Source organism: Oncorhynchus mykiss, chromosome 11 (genome assembly GCF_057628025.1).
Source record: "Oncorhynchus mykiss isolate SJ-2025 chromosome 11, ASM5762802v1, whole genome shotgun sequence".
Taxonomy (NCBI): Eukaryota; Metazoa; Chordata; class Actinopteri; order Salmoniformes; family Salmonidae; genus Oncorhynchus; species Oncorhynchus mykiss.
The window spans coordinates 59570130-59586826 of record NC_143032.1 but is presented as its reverse complement, the minus strand read 5'-3'; the positions used below and the strand labels follow the sequence as shown (position 1 = coordinate 59586826).

The following is a 16697-nucleotide window of genomic DNA, read 5'->3' as shown; positions in this document are numbered from 1 at the left end:
TAGGCCAACTGCTTGGTACTGACCCTACGGTTTACAGTAATGTTTTGGCCTGGCTGGAGTTGTTCCCTGATAGATGAGGCTGTGTGTTAACTAACCAACCAGCCCATGGGGATCAGAAGCAGCAGCAGCATTGTCCATTCAGCTCTATTATCGCTGTGCCACACTGCCTCCTGTCTCCGGGGCCCGCGTCAACTACCACTTCCTCCGAGGAAGGAAACGTTCCTTACCCACAGGGCAGTGTCACAGACCCAAATAGTTCTACTTCAGCTCAAATATGCGAGAGCGAACATACCTACTGTCCTCACACAAGAGTGATGATACCCACATGTTCTCACGAATGTAACACAGACACACTTACTAACACATTCCACTTTCATTCACATAAACAAGCAAAGAATCACCCACTTGAGCAACACAAGCACTCAGACAGACATGCACACACGCCCACGCACAAGCACACACACACACACACACACACACACATACACACACACAGTGGGACTAGGATGGAGAGGGAGATCATTTGTCTCAATCTGCGGTGATGATAGTTGATCAGAGGCTAGAGGAGTGGAGTGGGAGCAGGTGGTGGTAGCGACTGTTGTAAAGAGCCCCACTAATCAGATCTGCACCACAGAGCCAGGGGAGTCCAGTGCAGAGTGGAACCACCAACCACACACTCACACTGGGTCAGCTCCCTCCACCTGGGTACCCAGCCAGACAATTAGACATAGGGGATGGCCTCCATCACCAATCAGAGACGTGGACACAGGACCCAGACCTGAGACGGAGCCGGGGATACACACCTTGAACCCTCGCTATTTTTATTTTTTATTTTATTTAACTAGGCAAGTCAGTTAAGAACAAATTCTTATTTACAATGACTGCCTGCACAGGCCAAACCCGGATGGCGCTGGGACAATTGTGCGCCGCCCTAAGGACTCCCAATCACGCCTCAAAGACTGAGATGCAGTGCCTTAGACCGCTGCGTCTCTCGGGAGCCCTCATGACTGACATTTTTAACTCGGCCTTCTTCTCTAACGCCAATAGAACTTCAGACACTATTGTGTTGTTGAAATATGCAAAATGTTCAAGTAATAGGGGTGTTCATAGGAAGTGTCATTATCTTGATTTTCCTTTTTTCTTTAGTATTCTTATGATAGGACTGGTGTTAGCGACCATAATGGCAATTATTCATCCAGTTTACAAAATGGTTTGACTCTCACTCTCGTTCCCTTGTATTGTTCTTTATTTCTTGATCACCCCTCTTCTCATGGCAACAATAGATGGTATTTTTTCTCATTCATATATATTGTATAGTGATACTGTTTCTCTCCCTCTGAGGAATTACCACTTTTCATTATGATTTCCATCCCTCCCTCCCCCCCTCTTCCTTCCTTAACCCCCCTTCTTTTTCTCTCTTTCTCTGTCTCCTAAAAGGTCAGATGTCCTCCATGGTGGAGAGAGGAAATCTGTAAAAGAGGTGAGATCTATTCATCAACCCCCTCTGTCCACCTATTGCACTCCACAATCATTATGTTCCTTTTATTCGCTCAAAATAAAGGGGACGAGAGAAGAGGGGATGGGAGAGAGGAACCTTGTGTCTGCTTTTCTTTAGAGCACATTTTAAAATCTGCTTCTATTTTTCTGTCCCTCTCTTTTCTTTTCCACTCCTCAAAGCTTTCTTTTGTGTGGGAAATAACTCCTTCAACTGGTGGTGGAGTAGTGGTCTGTGTTGACTTTCTGAAAAGTCCTCGCCCACCATCACCACACCATTTCTCCTCCGCGACCCCCCCCCCCCCCCCCCTCTCTCTCTCTCTCTTTCTCTCTCTCTCTCTCACCCCCCGCCCCTCTCTCTCTCCCTTATAGTATGAGAAGAGATCATGGCCCCCCCCCCCCCCCCCCCTCCCAGACCCCATTCACTCTCCCTCCTCCCCTAACTCAACCTCATAGCCATTGATAAAAAGGTATCTTAGGATGACAAAGGTGGCAGGTCCTCTAACATGCTCCACCTTAGGGATGTGCTGGCCTTTAGTTTCCTCTCACTTCTTGCATTGTGTCAGCCATAAAGTAACAGAGGAGACCAGGGGAGAGTGGAGAGGTCCATAAGCCCAGATTGATCCATGCAGGGTTCTATTCAGCTGCCTGGCCACTCCATTGATCCCAGCCTCTCTGCTGCGGTAAACATTTTACTCAGCTCAACTCCGCCTTGATCAATAGCCCTCCTTTAATAATGTATCTCATTGATTAGTTTGGCCTCTGAGTGAATTGATCAATTAATCTAATCGCTTTTATTTTTCATTGATGTTGAATGAGGACCAAACTGTTTAGGGTTAAACGTCTGGGCCTCTCCCAGAAATCAGAATGACTCAGAGTAAGAGCTTAGGTCTGCCCATATTTAGAGAGTTGTGCCAATGCGGTATCTGTCTCTGAACGTTCCGAGAGTGCCACTTTCTCCTCCATAGGTGATTATTTAGGCTTCTGCGTTGTGCTGTTTATTTTTGATAGTTTTCAAAACCTACGAAGATGTCCAGTGAAGCAGATATGTAATTTGTTGACACCACAACACAGTACACTCTTGGATAAAGCACTAAATAAACTTCAGTTAGTGCTAAATACGGCTGCTAGAATCCTGACTAGAACCCCAAAAATTGATCATATTACTCCAGTGCTAGCCTCCCTACACTGGCTTCCTGTCAAGGCTGATTTCAAGGTTTTACTGCTAACCTACAAAGCATTACATGGGCTTGCTCCTACCTATCTCTCTGATTTGGTCCTGTCGTACATACTGTACCTACACGTACGCTACGGTCACAAGACGCAGGCCTCCTAATTGTCCATAGAATTTCTAAGCAAACAGCTGGAGGCAGGGCTTTCTCCTATAGAGCTCATTTTTTATGGAATGGTCTGCCTACCCATGTGAGAGACGCAGACTTGGTCTCAACCTTTAAGTCTTTACTGAAGACTCATCTCTTCAGTGGGTCATATGATTGAGTGTAGTCTGGCCCAGGAGTGTGAAGGTGAACGGAAAGGCTCTGGAGCAACGAACCACCCTTGCTGTCTCTGCCTGGCCGGTTCCCCTCTCTCCACTGGGATTCTCTGCCTCTAACCCTATTACAGGGGCTGAGTCACTGGCTTACTGGTGCTCTTTCATGCCGTCCCTAGGAGTGGTGCGTCACTTGAGTGGGTTGAGTCACTGATGTGATCTTCCTGTCTGGGTTGGTGCCACCCCCCTTGGGTTGTGCCATGGCGGAGATCTTTGTGGGCTATACTCGGCCTTGTCTCAGGATGGTAAGTTGGTGGTTGAAGATATCCCTCTAGTGGTGTCGGGGCTGTGCTTTGGCAAAGTGGGTGGGGTTATATCCTTCCTGTTTGGCCCTGTCCGGGGGTATCATCGGATGGGACCACAGTGTCTCCTGACCCCTCCTGTCTCAGCCTCCAGTATTTATGCTGCATTAGTTTATGTGTCGGGGAGCTAGGGTCAGTTTGTTATATTTGCAGTACTTCTCCTGTCTTATTCGGTGTCCTGTGTGAATTTAAGTATGCTCTCTCTAATTCTCTCTTCCTCTCTTTCTTTCTCTCTCTCAGAGGACCTGAGCCCAAGACCATGCCTCGGGACTACCTGGCATGATGACTCCTTGCTGTCCTCAGTCCACCTGGCCGTGCCGCTGCTCCAGTTTCAACTGTTCTGCCTGTGATTATTATTATTATTTGACCATGCTGGTCATTTATGAACATTTGAACATCTTGGCCATGTTCTGTTATAATCTCCACCCGGCACAGCCAGAAGAGGACTGGCCACCCCTCATAGCCTGGTTCCTCTCTAGGTTTCTTCCTAGGTTTTGGCCTTTCTAGGGAGTTTTTCCTAGCCACTGTGCTTCTACACCTACATTGCTTGCTGTTTGGGGTTTTAGGCTGGGTTTCTGTACAGCACTTTGAGATATCAGCTGATGTAAGAAGGGCTATATAAATACATTTGATTTGATTTGATTTGGATACAAATTATCTGAATGTTAATCAATAAAAAGGTCTGTTAAATTCACTGCTATATCTTGCTTGTTTACAGCGGGTCATTTCAGAGGGAACTGTGAGAACTGTCAGAGGCACTCTGGTATTGCTACATCACTAGCATTTAGAGAAAAAAAGGTGCTAAAACCTGGCTGAACATAATCACATGAGAGACTTTCTCATGAATCCAATATATTAGCAACTCTGGAGAACCAGATGAGCCAGTAGCAAAGAATTGGTTTGGGAAGTAGAATTTGACACCCTGCGGAGGGAATGGGATCACGTGAGCTAGTATTTTTTTATTTTCACAGTATCAGTACATTTTCTACTTGCGATGGGAGGGAGGTATATTGGGTGTTGTGTTAGCTGTTGTATTGGTGATGTGCGATGATTAGGCTGTATCTGCCACCAGCGTCCCCTGTCCCCCTGATGGGCTTCAAGGGCATTGGCTATCAGTATTACAGAGGTAGGGGCCTTCTCTCCACCCTGCGCATCTCATTACCACGCCTAATTATCCTGACCAATCCCTGTGGATGTGTATGTGTGTTTATCTCTGTTTATAACACACACACACACACACACACACACACACACGTGATTCAAATAAGGGATCGACAGACAACCTATGTGTCCCTGTCCCTGTGAATGGGAATATTTACGAGAGGCGTATTAGAAATCAACGGGGGTATCAGAGTGGGAGGAGGGAGGGGGAGGGAAGGAAGGCGAGTGGATGACCTTGTAGAGACACATCTGTCACAGAAGCCTCCTTACAGACCTTTGCTGCATGGCTAAAAGTGGGCCACTATGACACCAGAGGGACCCAGGAGAGACCAAGGCAGCAGCTCAAATACCAGAGGAACTCCCCGTCCTCCTTCTCTCTCTCTTTAATACACACAAACACATACAATCCTTCCCTGAAGATATCATTTTCATCTGCCTGTGTTTGGGTAAGGTTTAGTAGTTTCCCCTCTCCTCCCTCCAGACATACAGATGTAGGATCTTAATTTGAGCCAGTTTGCTACAGCAGGAAAATAGACTGGATTATACCTAATGGACATTTTTGTAGGGGTTGATACATTTTTCGTTGGGGCAAATCAAGTCTGAAATGTCAAAGTGGAAATTACAAATTTGGCCTTTTTAAAACTCAAATACACTTCAAGTTTGTAAAAGAGTGATAAAATGAAGATCCTACATCTGTAGCGACGGACTATCCTCATGGCAATCACCCACTGATCAGATGGGATCACCGTCGTCATGGTGAGGGCTATCTCATTAAAGTTTCATCTCCAAGCCTCCAACCTGTCAAAGATGATGTGATTGAGCCTCCCCTCTGTCCCCCTCCTTCCTCTGCCCAATGAAAATGGTCTGATGATCACTGTCACGTCGCTCATCCATTCTTTGCCCACTGTTCCAGAACACAGGTGTGAAGCATAAGACTGCATGCGGATGCTCCGAGGAGCTGAGGTTTTCCTCTGGTACAATCCTCTCTTCACGCTAACGTCATGCATTTTCCCCAATGGCTAGATCATTTAAAATCTCCACAACTGTCGCATTAGCAACAGCTAGGATGGAGCCGGTGGAAGGTGTTGTCTTGATCATTGTCTGTGTTGTTGTTGAAATGAACAGCAAGGAGAGAGCAAGTAGTATTTCATAGGATTCTGAAGTCAGGAACCAAAAGCCAATAGGAGGAGGGGATTTCTTGGCCTCCTGTCTCATGATCTCATCCTTCTAAGTCTGGAGGGTTACGGAGGGTTGTGGTCCAACACCAAACGCGCACGCGCGCGCACACACACACACACACACACGCGCGCACGCATATGCACACACGCACACACGCACACACACACATTGGTTGTAGAAGTAGAAATATGCATGTCTGTGTTTGTGTGGAGATAGAAAGCGCTAATTGTGAAGGATGTGGTGGGTTGAGATAAGGTTATCTACATGCATTTAAACGTCTGAGAGGGGAGGCCAGTGCTAGCAGTCAGAATTAGATTGATTAGTGGAGCCACTTTTGGGCACACACTGCTATTTAAAGATACCCTTTGCTGAGACCCCAGCCTCTCAGCCCTCTCCGCTGTTACAGCTCCCTCCCCGCCCCCCTGGTCCCTTAGCCACCCCCGGTCTGCAGACGTGACAGCCGATAGTGCCACAGGTTGTCACTCACAGGGTAACGGACTGGGCACTGCATGGCTGTGATAGTACTGGAGATACCTTCTACTCACTAATAAGAACCTTTCGGTATATATTTTACATTTAGGATCTAAATACCTGTATATTTACAATGTGGATCAAAATATCTGTATGTGTAGCAGAGTGTAGCCAAAAGGTTTTCAATTCTGTTGACCCCCACCACATATTCCACAACTCCCAGACAGAAAAGTCTTACTGAGTCTGACCTAAAATGTCATCATTCATCATTTATCTGTCAGTTTTCTGAAATAATTTAAAATACTTGACAATCCCCCAAAATCCTCCTGTTAGGATCCTCCATTAGCCAAGCATTAGAAACAAATGAACTATTCTCAGTTGAATAGCCTCCCAGAGGAAGTATGGGAAAATCCGCTATTAGGCAGGAGTTAAGTGCCTATTGGGGAGCTTGAGATGGAATCCAGACTAATAAAGGGATACTCAACCATCGGAACGTCTGCTGAATGTCTGAGAAGATAACCTAATTAAGAGAACATAGTGTCATATTACGGCTAATCAATTAATAGGTTTTAGACCTCAAGTTACTGTCATTCCTGAATGGGACAAATTGTGTGTTTGTATGTGTGAGTTTGTGCGTCTGTAGCCTATATTTGTACATGATATTGGGTAGTGATAGTGTGTAAACAGATGAGAGATAAATAACCTCTGCACTATGATCCTCATCATGGCCAGTACTCTTGTACTCCAGGGCTTCCCTCTCCTCTGGATTTGGCTCCTCTCTGCAAAGAACACTCTGCTTCCAAACTATTTGGGGCGTCGTGTCTCAAACGAGCTCAGCCAATTCAAACCAGAGCTCCATGTCTCCTCTGCCTCACAGCACGGCCATCCTTTCCAACTTTCGAGCAGTGAAAAGTGAGAGGGATGGCGAAACAGCGTCACGGACCGAACCAGGCGGAGACTCAAAATAAACTCACGCGGGCTTGGCTGAATATGGACTCCATCTCTGTTTATTTTAACCAGAGTGTGCATGGGAGCCCAGTGATGAAATCAAAAAAGGGAGGAAAAAAGTAAACAGGGTTGAACAGGTCATTGTATTTGGTTGGGGGTTGCCGTGGTAACACGGTGCATGGATATTGTGGGAGAGGAATGCAGCCCTTCTGCCTGCGGTTTGGAGGGGAGGTTAACACTTCTCTTTCTCAACTGCTGAACGGCGCTGCAACATCTGGGGAGAGGAGAGAAGAGATGGAGCTTTAATTAACCACACTCGGGGATGAAAGGAATACTGGTTGACCATCAGGGAAATTGTTGGAAAACAAGTACAATATGTAATTGCCCAGGTCTGTTGAATATTGTGGTCCCAATTGTTTTTGTTGTTGTGTTGTTCTCACCAACAACCCAGAGGAGAGAAAGAAGGACTTTCTGAGGGGCAGGAGATGAACATAAAGAATGAATATGGGAAGGGAAGGGACTAGGACATTTTGGGGGGTTTTACCATGGCTTTCCATTCCCTCCTGGTGTATGTCTATCAGATCCTACCAGGGACATGGGGTTGAGTGAGATTAAGCAGGCCGCTGAGGTGCTGTACACTTAATTAATACTGTAGCGTCCTTGTCATCTAGGGCAGTGGTTCCCAACCTTTTTTGGTTATTGTACCACCAACTGAATTTAGCTCTGCCCTGAAGTACCCCCTCATGTGCATTTTACTAGTAGGCCTATGGTCTCATGAGTCTTATCAAGTACCCCCTGTGGATAGACCAATATCCCTCAGAGGTCCTAGTATCCCTGGTTGGGAACCACTGATCTAGGGCATGTCATTATTTCCCTCATTCTTCAATACAAGTGTATACTGTATATTACAGTCAAGCCCACTTGACTTCTAGAAGTGCCACTTACTTCCTGAATGTTTTAATACCATACTCAACAACAGAGTCACAAGAATATTAAAAAAAACTCAGAATGTCCCAAAATGTCCCATTTTCAGGACCCTGTCAAAAAAAGTTCAAATCCAAATAACTTCACAGATCTTCACTGTAAAGGGTTTAAACTCTGTTTCCCATGCTTGTTCAATTAACCATAAACAATTAATGAACATGCACCTGTGGAACGGTCGTTAAGACACTAACAGCTTACAGATGGTAGGCAATTAAGGTCACCATTATCAAAACTTAGGACACTAAAGAGGCCTTTCTACTGACTCTGATAAACACAAAAAAAAAGATGCCCAGGGTCCCTGCTCATCTGCGTGAACGTGCCTTAGGCATGCTGCAAGAAGGCATGAGGACTGCAGACGTGGCCAAGGCAAAAAATTGCAATGCCCGTACTGTGAGACGCTTAAGACAGCGCTACAGGGAGACAGGACAGACAGCTGATCATCCTCGCAGTGGCAGACCATGTGTAGCAAGACCTGTGGGACAGGTACAGGATTGCAACAACAATCAGGAATGAACAAATCCTCTGTCGGTGCTCAGACTGTGCGCAATAGGCTGAGAGAGGCTGGACTGAGGGCTTGTAGGCCTGTTGTAAGGCAGGTCCTCACCCGACATCTCCGGCAACAACGTCGCCTATGGGCACAAACGCACCGTTGCTGGATCAGATAGGACTGTCCAAAAGTGCTCTTCACTGAGGAGTTGCGGTTTTGTCTCACCAGGGGTGGTGGTCGGATTCGCGTTTATCGTCGAAGGAATGAGCATTACACCAAGGCCTGTACTCTGGAGCAGGATCAATTTGGAGGTGGAGGGTACGTCATGGTCTGGGGCGGTGTGTCACAGCGTCATCGGACTGAGCTTGTTGTCATTGCAGGCAATCTCAACGCTGTGCGTTACAGAGAAGACATCCTCCTCCCCCATGTGGTACCCTTCCTGCAGGGTCATCCTGACATGACCCTCCAGCATGACAATGCCACCAGCCATACTGCTCGTTCTGTGTGTGATTTCCTGCAAGACAGGAATGTCAGTGTTCTGCCATGGCCAGCGAAGAACCCGGATCTCAATCCCATTGAGCACGTCTGGGACCTGTTGTATAGGAGGCTGAGGGCTAGGGTCAATCTCTTCAGAAATGTCCGGGAACTTGCAGGTGCCTTGGTGGAAGAGTTGGGTAACATCTCACAGCAAGAACTCATCCATGAGGAGGAGATGCACTGCAGTACTTAATGGAGCTGGTGGCCACACCAGAAACTGACTGTTACTTTTGATTTTGACCCTCCCTTTGTTCAGGGACACATTATTCCATTTATGTTAGTCACATGTCTGTGGAACTTGTTCAGTTTATGTCTCAGTTGTTGAATCTTGTTATGTTCATACAAATATTTACACATTTGCTAAAAATCAACGCAGTTGACAGTGAGAGGACGTTTCTTTTTTGCTGAGTATATTTTCAATCGTATAACAATTAGAGAATTGGTTTAGATTTCTGAGGGACAGTGGGGTTGAGACACAGGGAGGAAGGAGGGAGGGAGAAGCCAATTTGGTGAAGAATGGTGTTTGGGAGAGCCTGGCTGTGGCCTGTTGATAAGAGGCTCTTATTCTCCTCTGTTCATGACAGAATTCAGCCTGGTCTCATAGACTAGATGTAGCATAGTAAACAAAAACCCGAGCTGCACAAATTAGTGTGCTATGCTATGTTTGGTATGGTTGCATGAGACATAAGGTTGCTTAAGGCAAAAATGTAAGGAGGGTGGGTGGGTTGGTGTATAATGCTAACCTCTAGCAACCAAGAGTCACTTTTTTTGCGCTCCCCAAAAAGACATGTCCTCTTAAAACTGCTTATAACACAACATTCTAACAACATACATGTGTTACTTAGACTTATTAAGGAAAGGTCCAGGATGGAGGGGGGCATGACTTTAAAAATGGCGGAGATATTTCAATTTTAAATTCATATTAAGTCTTCCAGTGTTAACCTAACTCCTAACGCTGACCTTAACCCCTAACCCTTACACTAGCCTAGCTAATATTAGCTACCTAGCTAACGTTAGCATTCACCACCTTGCTAATGTTAGCCTAAACAAATTGGAATTCGTAACATAGCATATTTATTTCAAATTTGTAATATATTGTACCAATTGGAACTCGTAACATATCATACTAATTGTAATTGTAACTTACCATACGAAAAGTATGACGGACAAATGAGTAGATAACGTACCAAATGTAATATATCATACTAATTTTAGTGTTCAGATTTTTGTTTACTATGTTACGTCTACCCCGAGTCCAGGTTGCAGAATGGGGAGGGAGGCCTTGTCTCTGGCCCCATTAGCAGCCAGGCCTACAAGCCCCTGCCTTTTCACCAGCAGTTGCCTTCAATGGGGGGCTGAAATGGAAATGGCTCCTTAGCCCAAGATTACCCGATTGAAAGGGTAGCTGTCATGGGAAGGATGAGGCCCCGGTGAAGGGGAGGGACTGTGGGGGAGGGATGGAGGAAGAAGGGAGGAGGGGGAGTGAGCGATTTTGGTCCTGTCTCTCTGTCGAGAGGAACGTGTTTCTGTGAGATTAAACCAGGAGAGAGTGTTTATTAAAGCCATGTAGAGGAAGAGAGAGAGAGAGCATGCGAGTGGGAGAATTTGAGAGATGAGAGGAGGAGGAGGAGTAAGAGGGGATGAAGGAGGGGGACCAGGGGAAGAATAGAGTACAGCGCCAGAAGAATGAGTGTGGCGACAAGGAGCCCGCCTCTCTCTTTTATTCAGACTGTTTTTCTCTCTTTGTTTATTTGTTGTTTTTTTTGCTTCATGTTCCATGCAGAGCCAGTGGAGAGCTCCACAAATCTTCTCCCTCCATGGAGATCCCTGCCATCTTCTCTATGCACTGCTCTGGCCTATTCAGGAAAACAATACTCCTGCCTTTATTTGTCTTAAGAGCTCGCTCTCTCTATCTCTGAAATAAAAGTTTAGCATTGTGTTCTAGGATAATTATGTAGGAGTTTTTTCCTGCTAATCTACAAGCTTCATGTCATTCAGTGTGTCTTCTATCTCTGCTGGGCTGATGTATGCAACCCCCTGCATGGCCTCGCACCCCACCACATGAGAAAGAGCCACATTGCATTACAGTCCTGCCCAGTCCCTGCCAGGGATGCCCCAGACCCCATGCAGCACCTGTTAAGAGCCCCTCTGGGACCAGACCACAGTGCCATATGACTGACTTTATGGAACCTATTATTAGTGTTTATGCACTGGCACTTACTCGGACGACAAGCTTCTTGTCTCTCCCTATGTGCAGTGAAGCGGCTAAAGCCGCGCTTGCACGTTATAATGTTATGGTTATGTTTCTTTTCTCAATCGTTAACTCTATGGCAATTTTACAGGGTTTTAATTGAGTTGTAATTTTGACTAAATGAAAGCATGTACGGGTTTAATATTGCTTGCACATTGGATCTAATTGAAAACAGGCACATGACTTCCATGCTTGACAAAGCCTTAGGTATCAAAGGGCCATGCAGAACAGTTGCAAATCATTTGCCCAATTTGTTTTTCATATTTGTTATTTGACAGTTTCCCGGTTTACAGATTTTTCACGTCTATTTGAACATGTTTAAGGTGAGAAATGGGATCACCACACACAAAGTCTATAGACAAGCAAATACACACATGTCACATGGGTATACAGACACACAACATTTTGGATTGCACTGTGCACGATCACATTACCTCATCTATCATGAATTTCAGAGGCCAGAAAGCTGACATGCATGCAATTGTTATTTTAAATGGCCGTCTGTGAAAGCTGGCCCCGAGGTCTGCGGAGCCACTCACCCAGTTGGGTTGGGAGGAAGGGGCTGAGGAGGATGCATGGGGGCAGGTGGTGCATTAGGAGCACGAGGGTTAAAATATTTCCTTTCTTCTGAGAAATCTATTGCCCTAAATTATTTGTTACACCATCGCCTCTTTAACATTTTGTCCACCAACAGTCTTTTGTTTCAGATATACACTACCGGTCAAAGGTTTTAGAACACCTACTCATTCAAGGGTTTTTCTTTATTTGTACTATTTTCTACTTTGCAGAATAATAGTGAAGACATCAAAACTATGAAATAGCAGATATGGAATCATGTAGTAACCAAAAAAGTATTAAACAAATCAAAATATATTTTATATTTCAGATTCTCCAAATAGCCACCCTCTGCCTTTATGACAGCTTTTCACACACTTGGCATTCTCTCAACCAGCTTCACCTGGAATGCTTTTCCAACAGTCTTAAAGGAGTTCCCACATATGCTGAGCACTTGTTGGCTGCTTTTCCTTCACTCTGTAGTCTGACTCATCCCAAACCATCTCAATTTGGTTTAGGTCAGGGGATTGTGGAGGCCAGGTCATCTGATGCAGCACTCCATCTCTCTCCTTCTTGGTGAAATAGCCCTTACACAGCCTGGAGGTGTGTTGGTTCATTGTCCTGTTGAAAGCAAATTATAGTCCTACTAAGCACAAACCAGATGGGATGGTGTATCGCTGCAGAATGCTGTGGTAGCCATGCTGGTTAAGTGTTCCTTGAATTTTAAATAAATCACTGACAGTGTCACCAGTAAAGCACCCCCACACCATAATACCTCCATCTCCATTCTTTACGGTGGGAAATACACATGCGGAGATCATCCATTCACCCACACCACATCTCACAAAGACAAGGAGGTTGTGACCAAAAATTGGCAATTTGGACTCCAGACCAAAGGACAAATTTCCACCAGTCTAATGTTCGTTGCTCATGTTTCTTGGCCCAAGCAAGTCTCTTCTTATTATTGCTTTCCTTTAGTAGTCATTTCTTTGCAGCAATTCGACCATGAAGGCCTGATTCACACGGTCTCCTCTGAACAGTTGATGTTGAGATGTGTCTGTTACTTAAATTTCTGAGGCTTGTAACTCTAATGAACTTATCCTCTGCAGCAAATGTAACTCTAGGTCTTCCTTTCCTGTGGCGGTCCTCATGAGAGCCAGTTTCCTCACAATGCTTGAGGGTTTTTGCAACTGCACTTGAAGAAATCTTCAAAGTTCTTTACATTTTCCGTATTGACTGATCTTCATGTCTTAAAATAATGATGGACTGTCGTTTCTCTTTGCTTATTTGAGCTGTTCTTGCCATAATATGGACTTGGTCTTTTACCAAACAGGGCTTTCTTCTGTGTACCCCCTCCCCTCTACCTTGTCACAACACAACTGACTGGCTCAAATGCATTTAGAAGGAAAGAAATTCCACAAATTAACTTTTGACAAGGCAAACCTGTTAATTGAAATGCATTCCAGGTGACTGACTACCTTATGAAGCTGGTTGAGAGAATGCCAAGAGTGTGCAAAGCTGTCATCAAGGCAAAGGGTGGCAACTTTGAAGTATCTGAAATATAAAATATATTTTGATTTTTTAACACTTCTTTGGTTTCTACCTGATTCCATATGTGTTATTTCATAGTTTTGATCTCTTCACTATTTTTCTATAATGTAGAAAATAGTCAAAACAAAGAAAAACCCTTGAATGAATAGGTGTTCTAAAACTTTTGACCGGTAGTGTAAGTGATTGCATTGGTATGTTTGTAGGTCATTTGATCAGATGTCATAAATGTATCCCTTGTTACCATCTCTCTGCAGACAGTCCACACTTGGATGGCTAATGTGTGTGTGGGAGAATATTTAATCTCTGTACAGGCACTATGCCAGGAGCTGCAGACACCCACCCTCCACTCCCCTTCCCCTCCTCGTCCCCTCCTCTCTCACGTTCTACACCCCAGGTTAATTAAACTTCCCCATCTTCCTTAAAGTATGCTTTTAAACAAAGGGCAACATGTCATTTAATTAAGTTTAAGTCCTCATAATGATGGACTGATACAGTATGTGTGTGAGTTCTTGCATTTACGGCCACGTGTGTGTGTGGAATGGAGGGTGTCTGTGTGCGTGTGTGCTTGCATGCATATATGTGCGTGTGTGTGTGTGTTTGCATATGTGTGTGTACATGTGTGATTATTTGGGTTTATGCTGTAAAACAGTGTAGGAATTCGGAAGTCACTTATCAATGAAGTCTATTGAAACACTTCCTGACATATCTGTAACAACATGTCTGAACCTGATCTAGTGTACTGCACTGTGCTGGGCTGTACTGTACTGTGCTGTACTATGCTGTGATGTGCTCTGCTGTGCTGTACTGTACTGTACAGAAGAGGAGAGGAGAGGAGCCATAAAAGCCCTGTCTCTGGTTTCCTCCGTTCATAGCCTGCAGGCCACAGTCTACATTCCTCTGCAATGATGCATAATACTGAGGATCCATGAGGTTAAGTGTGAACGGAGCAGGCTGCCTTGCGGCACTCATCAGATACAGTAGGGAGGGGTTACTCACACCAGTTACCAGGGCAACTTCAACTTGGTCCAATGTAACGAGAAGAGCCTCTCCCCCTCTCTTCTCCTCTTAGTCACTCTTTTATTTCTTCCTCTCTTCTCCTTTCCTCCGTTCCTGTCCTCACTCCCTCTTCCCTCCCTCCTTCCCTCTGTTCCTCCCTCCCTCCCTCCGTACCTCCCTCCCTCCATTACTCTCTCCCTTCCTCCCCCCATGGCTGTGTGATTTATATGGAGTGAGCCTTCCTCTTTCTCTCAGGGTGAGACTGTGCTTTGGGCAGCCAGCCAGAGGGCCTTCATTAATTGGATGTCAGTAATCTGGTCACCTTGAGAGATAGTTAAAAGGGCAACACTCTATTAGCTTTGGTTTATGGTGAGCAAATTAACACGTGCACACACACACACACACATACTTGGGCAAACACACACACACACACACAAAATGGTGCTAAATCATATTTAGATATTGTATATTATAGCAACACTTCACAATGGTGACCTATATTTCTAAAATGATAATGATACAACTTTGTTTAAAATGGGTTTAAAATGTGTAGGTTGAACTTTGTTGGTTAGCTACCTGCAGAGTCCTGCAGGGTGGTATGGTAACGTCATGATTTGGGATTATGTTTCATTGACAATCTGACAGCACAGTTGCAATCACCAATGCTCTGGATAACATGAAAACAGCCTAACCAGCCCTGCTAGGGTGAGTAAAAGGGTCAGAGTAGGGTGTTCTCTCATTATGTGTCTGGAAGTACATAGCAAGCAAGCCAATGTTAGCCAGTTTGCTTGATTGCTCGACTGCCATCGTGAAATGCGAAACACTCTGAATTTACAATAATTTACAAATGGACAATCTGACAGCACAGTTGCAGTCACCAATGCTTTGGATAACAGAACAGCCTAACTAGCTCTGCTAGGGCAAGTAATGTTCAGTGATCTGTTCTCTCATTTGTGTCTGGAAGTAGCTAGCAGGTTAGTTGGGTGCTTGACTGCTGCTGTTAGTACAGAACCCTCAGATCAACCCTTAAAGAGATGGATGGGGCTAAATCTTAAGAGGGTGTGAACGATGCTGATTGGGTGTAGACAAAGAAGGGCTCTCCAGTAGTAGTACCAAAAGATTCAAAGGCGGTTTATTATCTTACAAAGCAGAATTACTTTCCCATTGTTCCTCAACTGTTGTGTATGATATACCATTTAGTAGCTCTGAGTCTCTACTTTTATCGAAAAAAGACCATTTCAAATTTTGCTACATACAGTATGACCGATTTGAGCCTGTTGGTCACATTTTGTATCGGTGAAAATAACAGTCATCACTGAATCTACTGACCAAGAGTGAATTTTGACATTATTTATACAGTAATATCATTAATTTATAGCAATGACACTTCTTTAGAATGAACCTGCTCATAAAACATGGCGTTTGTACTAGCACAGACACTGATGGCCAATTAGCTTCTTCTAACCCTGCACTAGATTGGAAAACTAGCACATGGAGATGCTAAGCTTTTTTTCCCAAATTGTGGGTGGATTCATATCGTCTTGGATTGTTTCCTTTTCCAGAGTTTTCCTTTGCCTGTCTTTTTTCATGTTTACACTACCTTTCAAACATTTGGGGTCACTTAGAAATGTCCTTGTTTTTGAAAGAAAAGCAAAAAAAAAAAAGTCCATTAAAATGACATCAAATTGATCAAAAATACAGAACAATATTTTTCACATGGAATAGCCTTCATTTCTCAGAACAAGAATAGACGAGTTTTAGAAGAAAGTTCTTTGTTTCTGGCCATTTTGAGCCTGTAATTGAACCCACAAATGCTGATGCTCCAGATACTCAACAGGTCTAAAGAAAGCCTGTTTTATTGCTTCTGTAATTAGCACAAAAGTTTTCGGCTGTGCTAACATATTTGCAAAAGGATTTTCTGATGATCAATTAGCCTTTTAAAATGATAAACTTGGATTAACTAACACAACGTGCCATTGGAACACAGGAGTGATGGTTGCTGATAATGGCTTCTGTACGCCTATGTAGATATTCCATAAAAAATCTGCAGTTTCCAGCTACAATAGTCATTTACAACATTAACTTCTTAGTGATCCCTTCGCGCGCCAATCCCGTTAACGGGATTGATTTGACAACACCCAGTGAAATAGCAGTGCGCCAAATTCAAAAACAGTAATACTCATAATAATAATTCATAAATCATACAAGTGTTATACATCAGTTTAATGATGA

General features: G+C 44.4%; 1 long non-coding RNA gene across 1 annotated transcript; it reads left to right on the top strand.

Annotated features, from left to right (window-relative positions):
• The first annotated feature begins 1428 nt into the window (after positions 1-1428).
• Positions 1429-4039, top strand: LOC149979648 (uncharacterized). Its single transcript, XR_016484614.1, has 2 exons — positions 1429-1480; positions 3586-4039. It is a non-coding gene; the product is annotated as an uncharacterized LOC149979648 (long non-coding RNA).
• The last annotated feature ends 12658 nt before the right edge of the window (positions 4040-16697 follow it).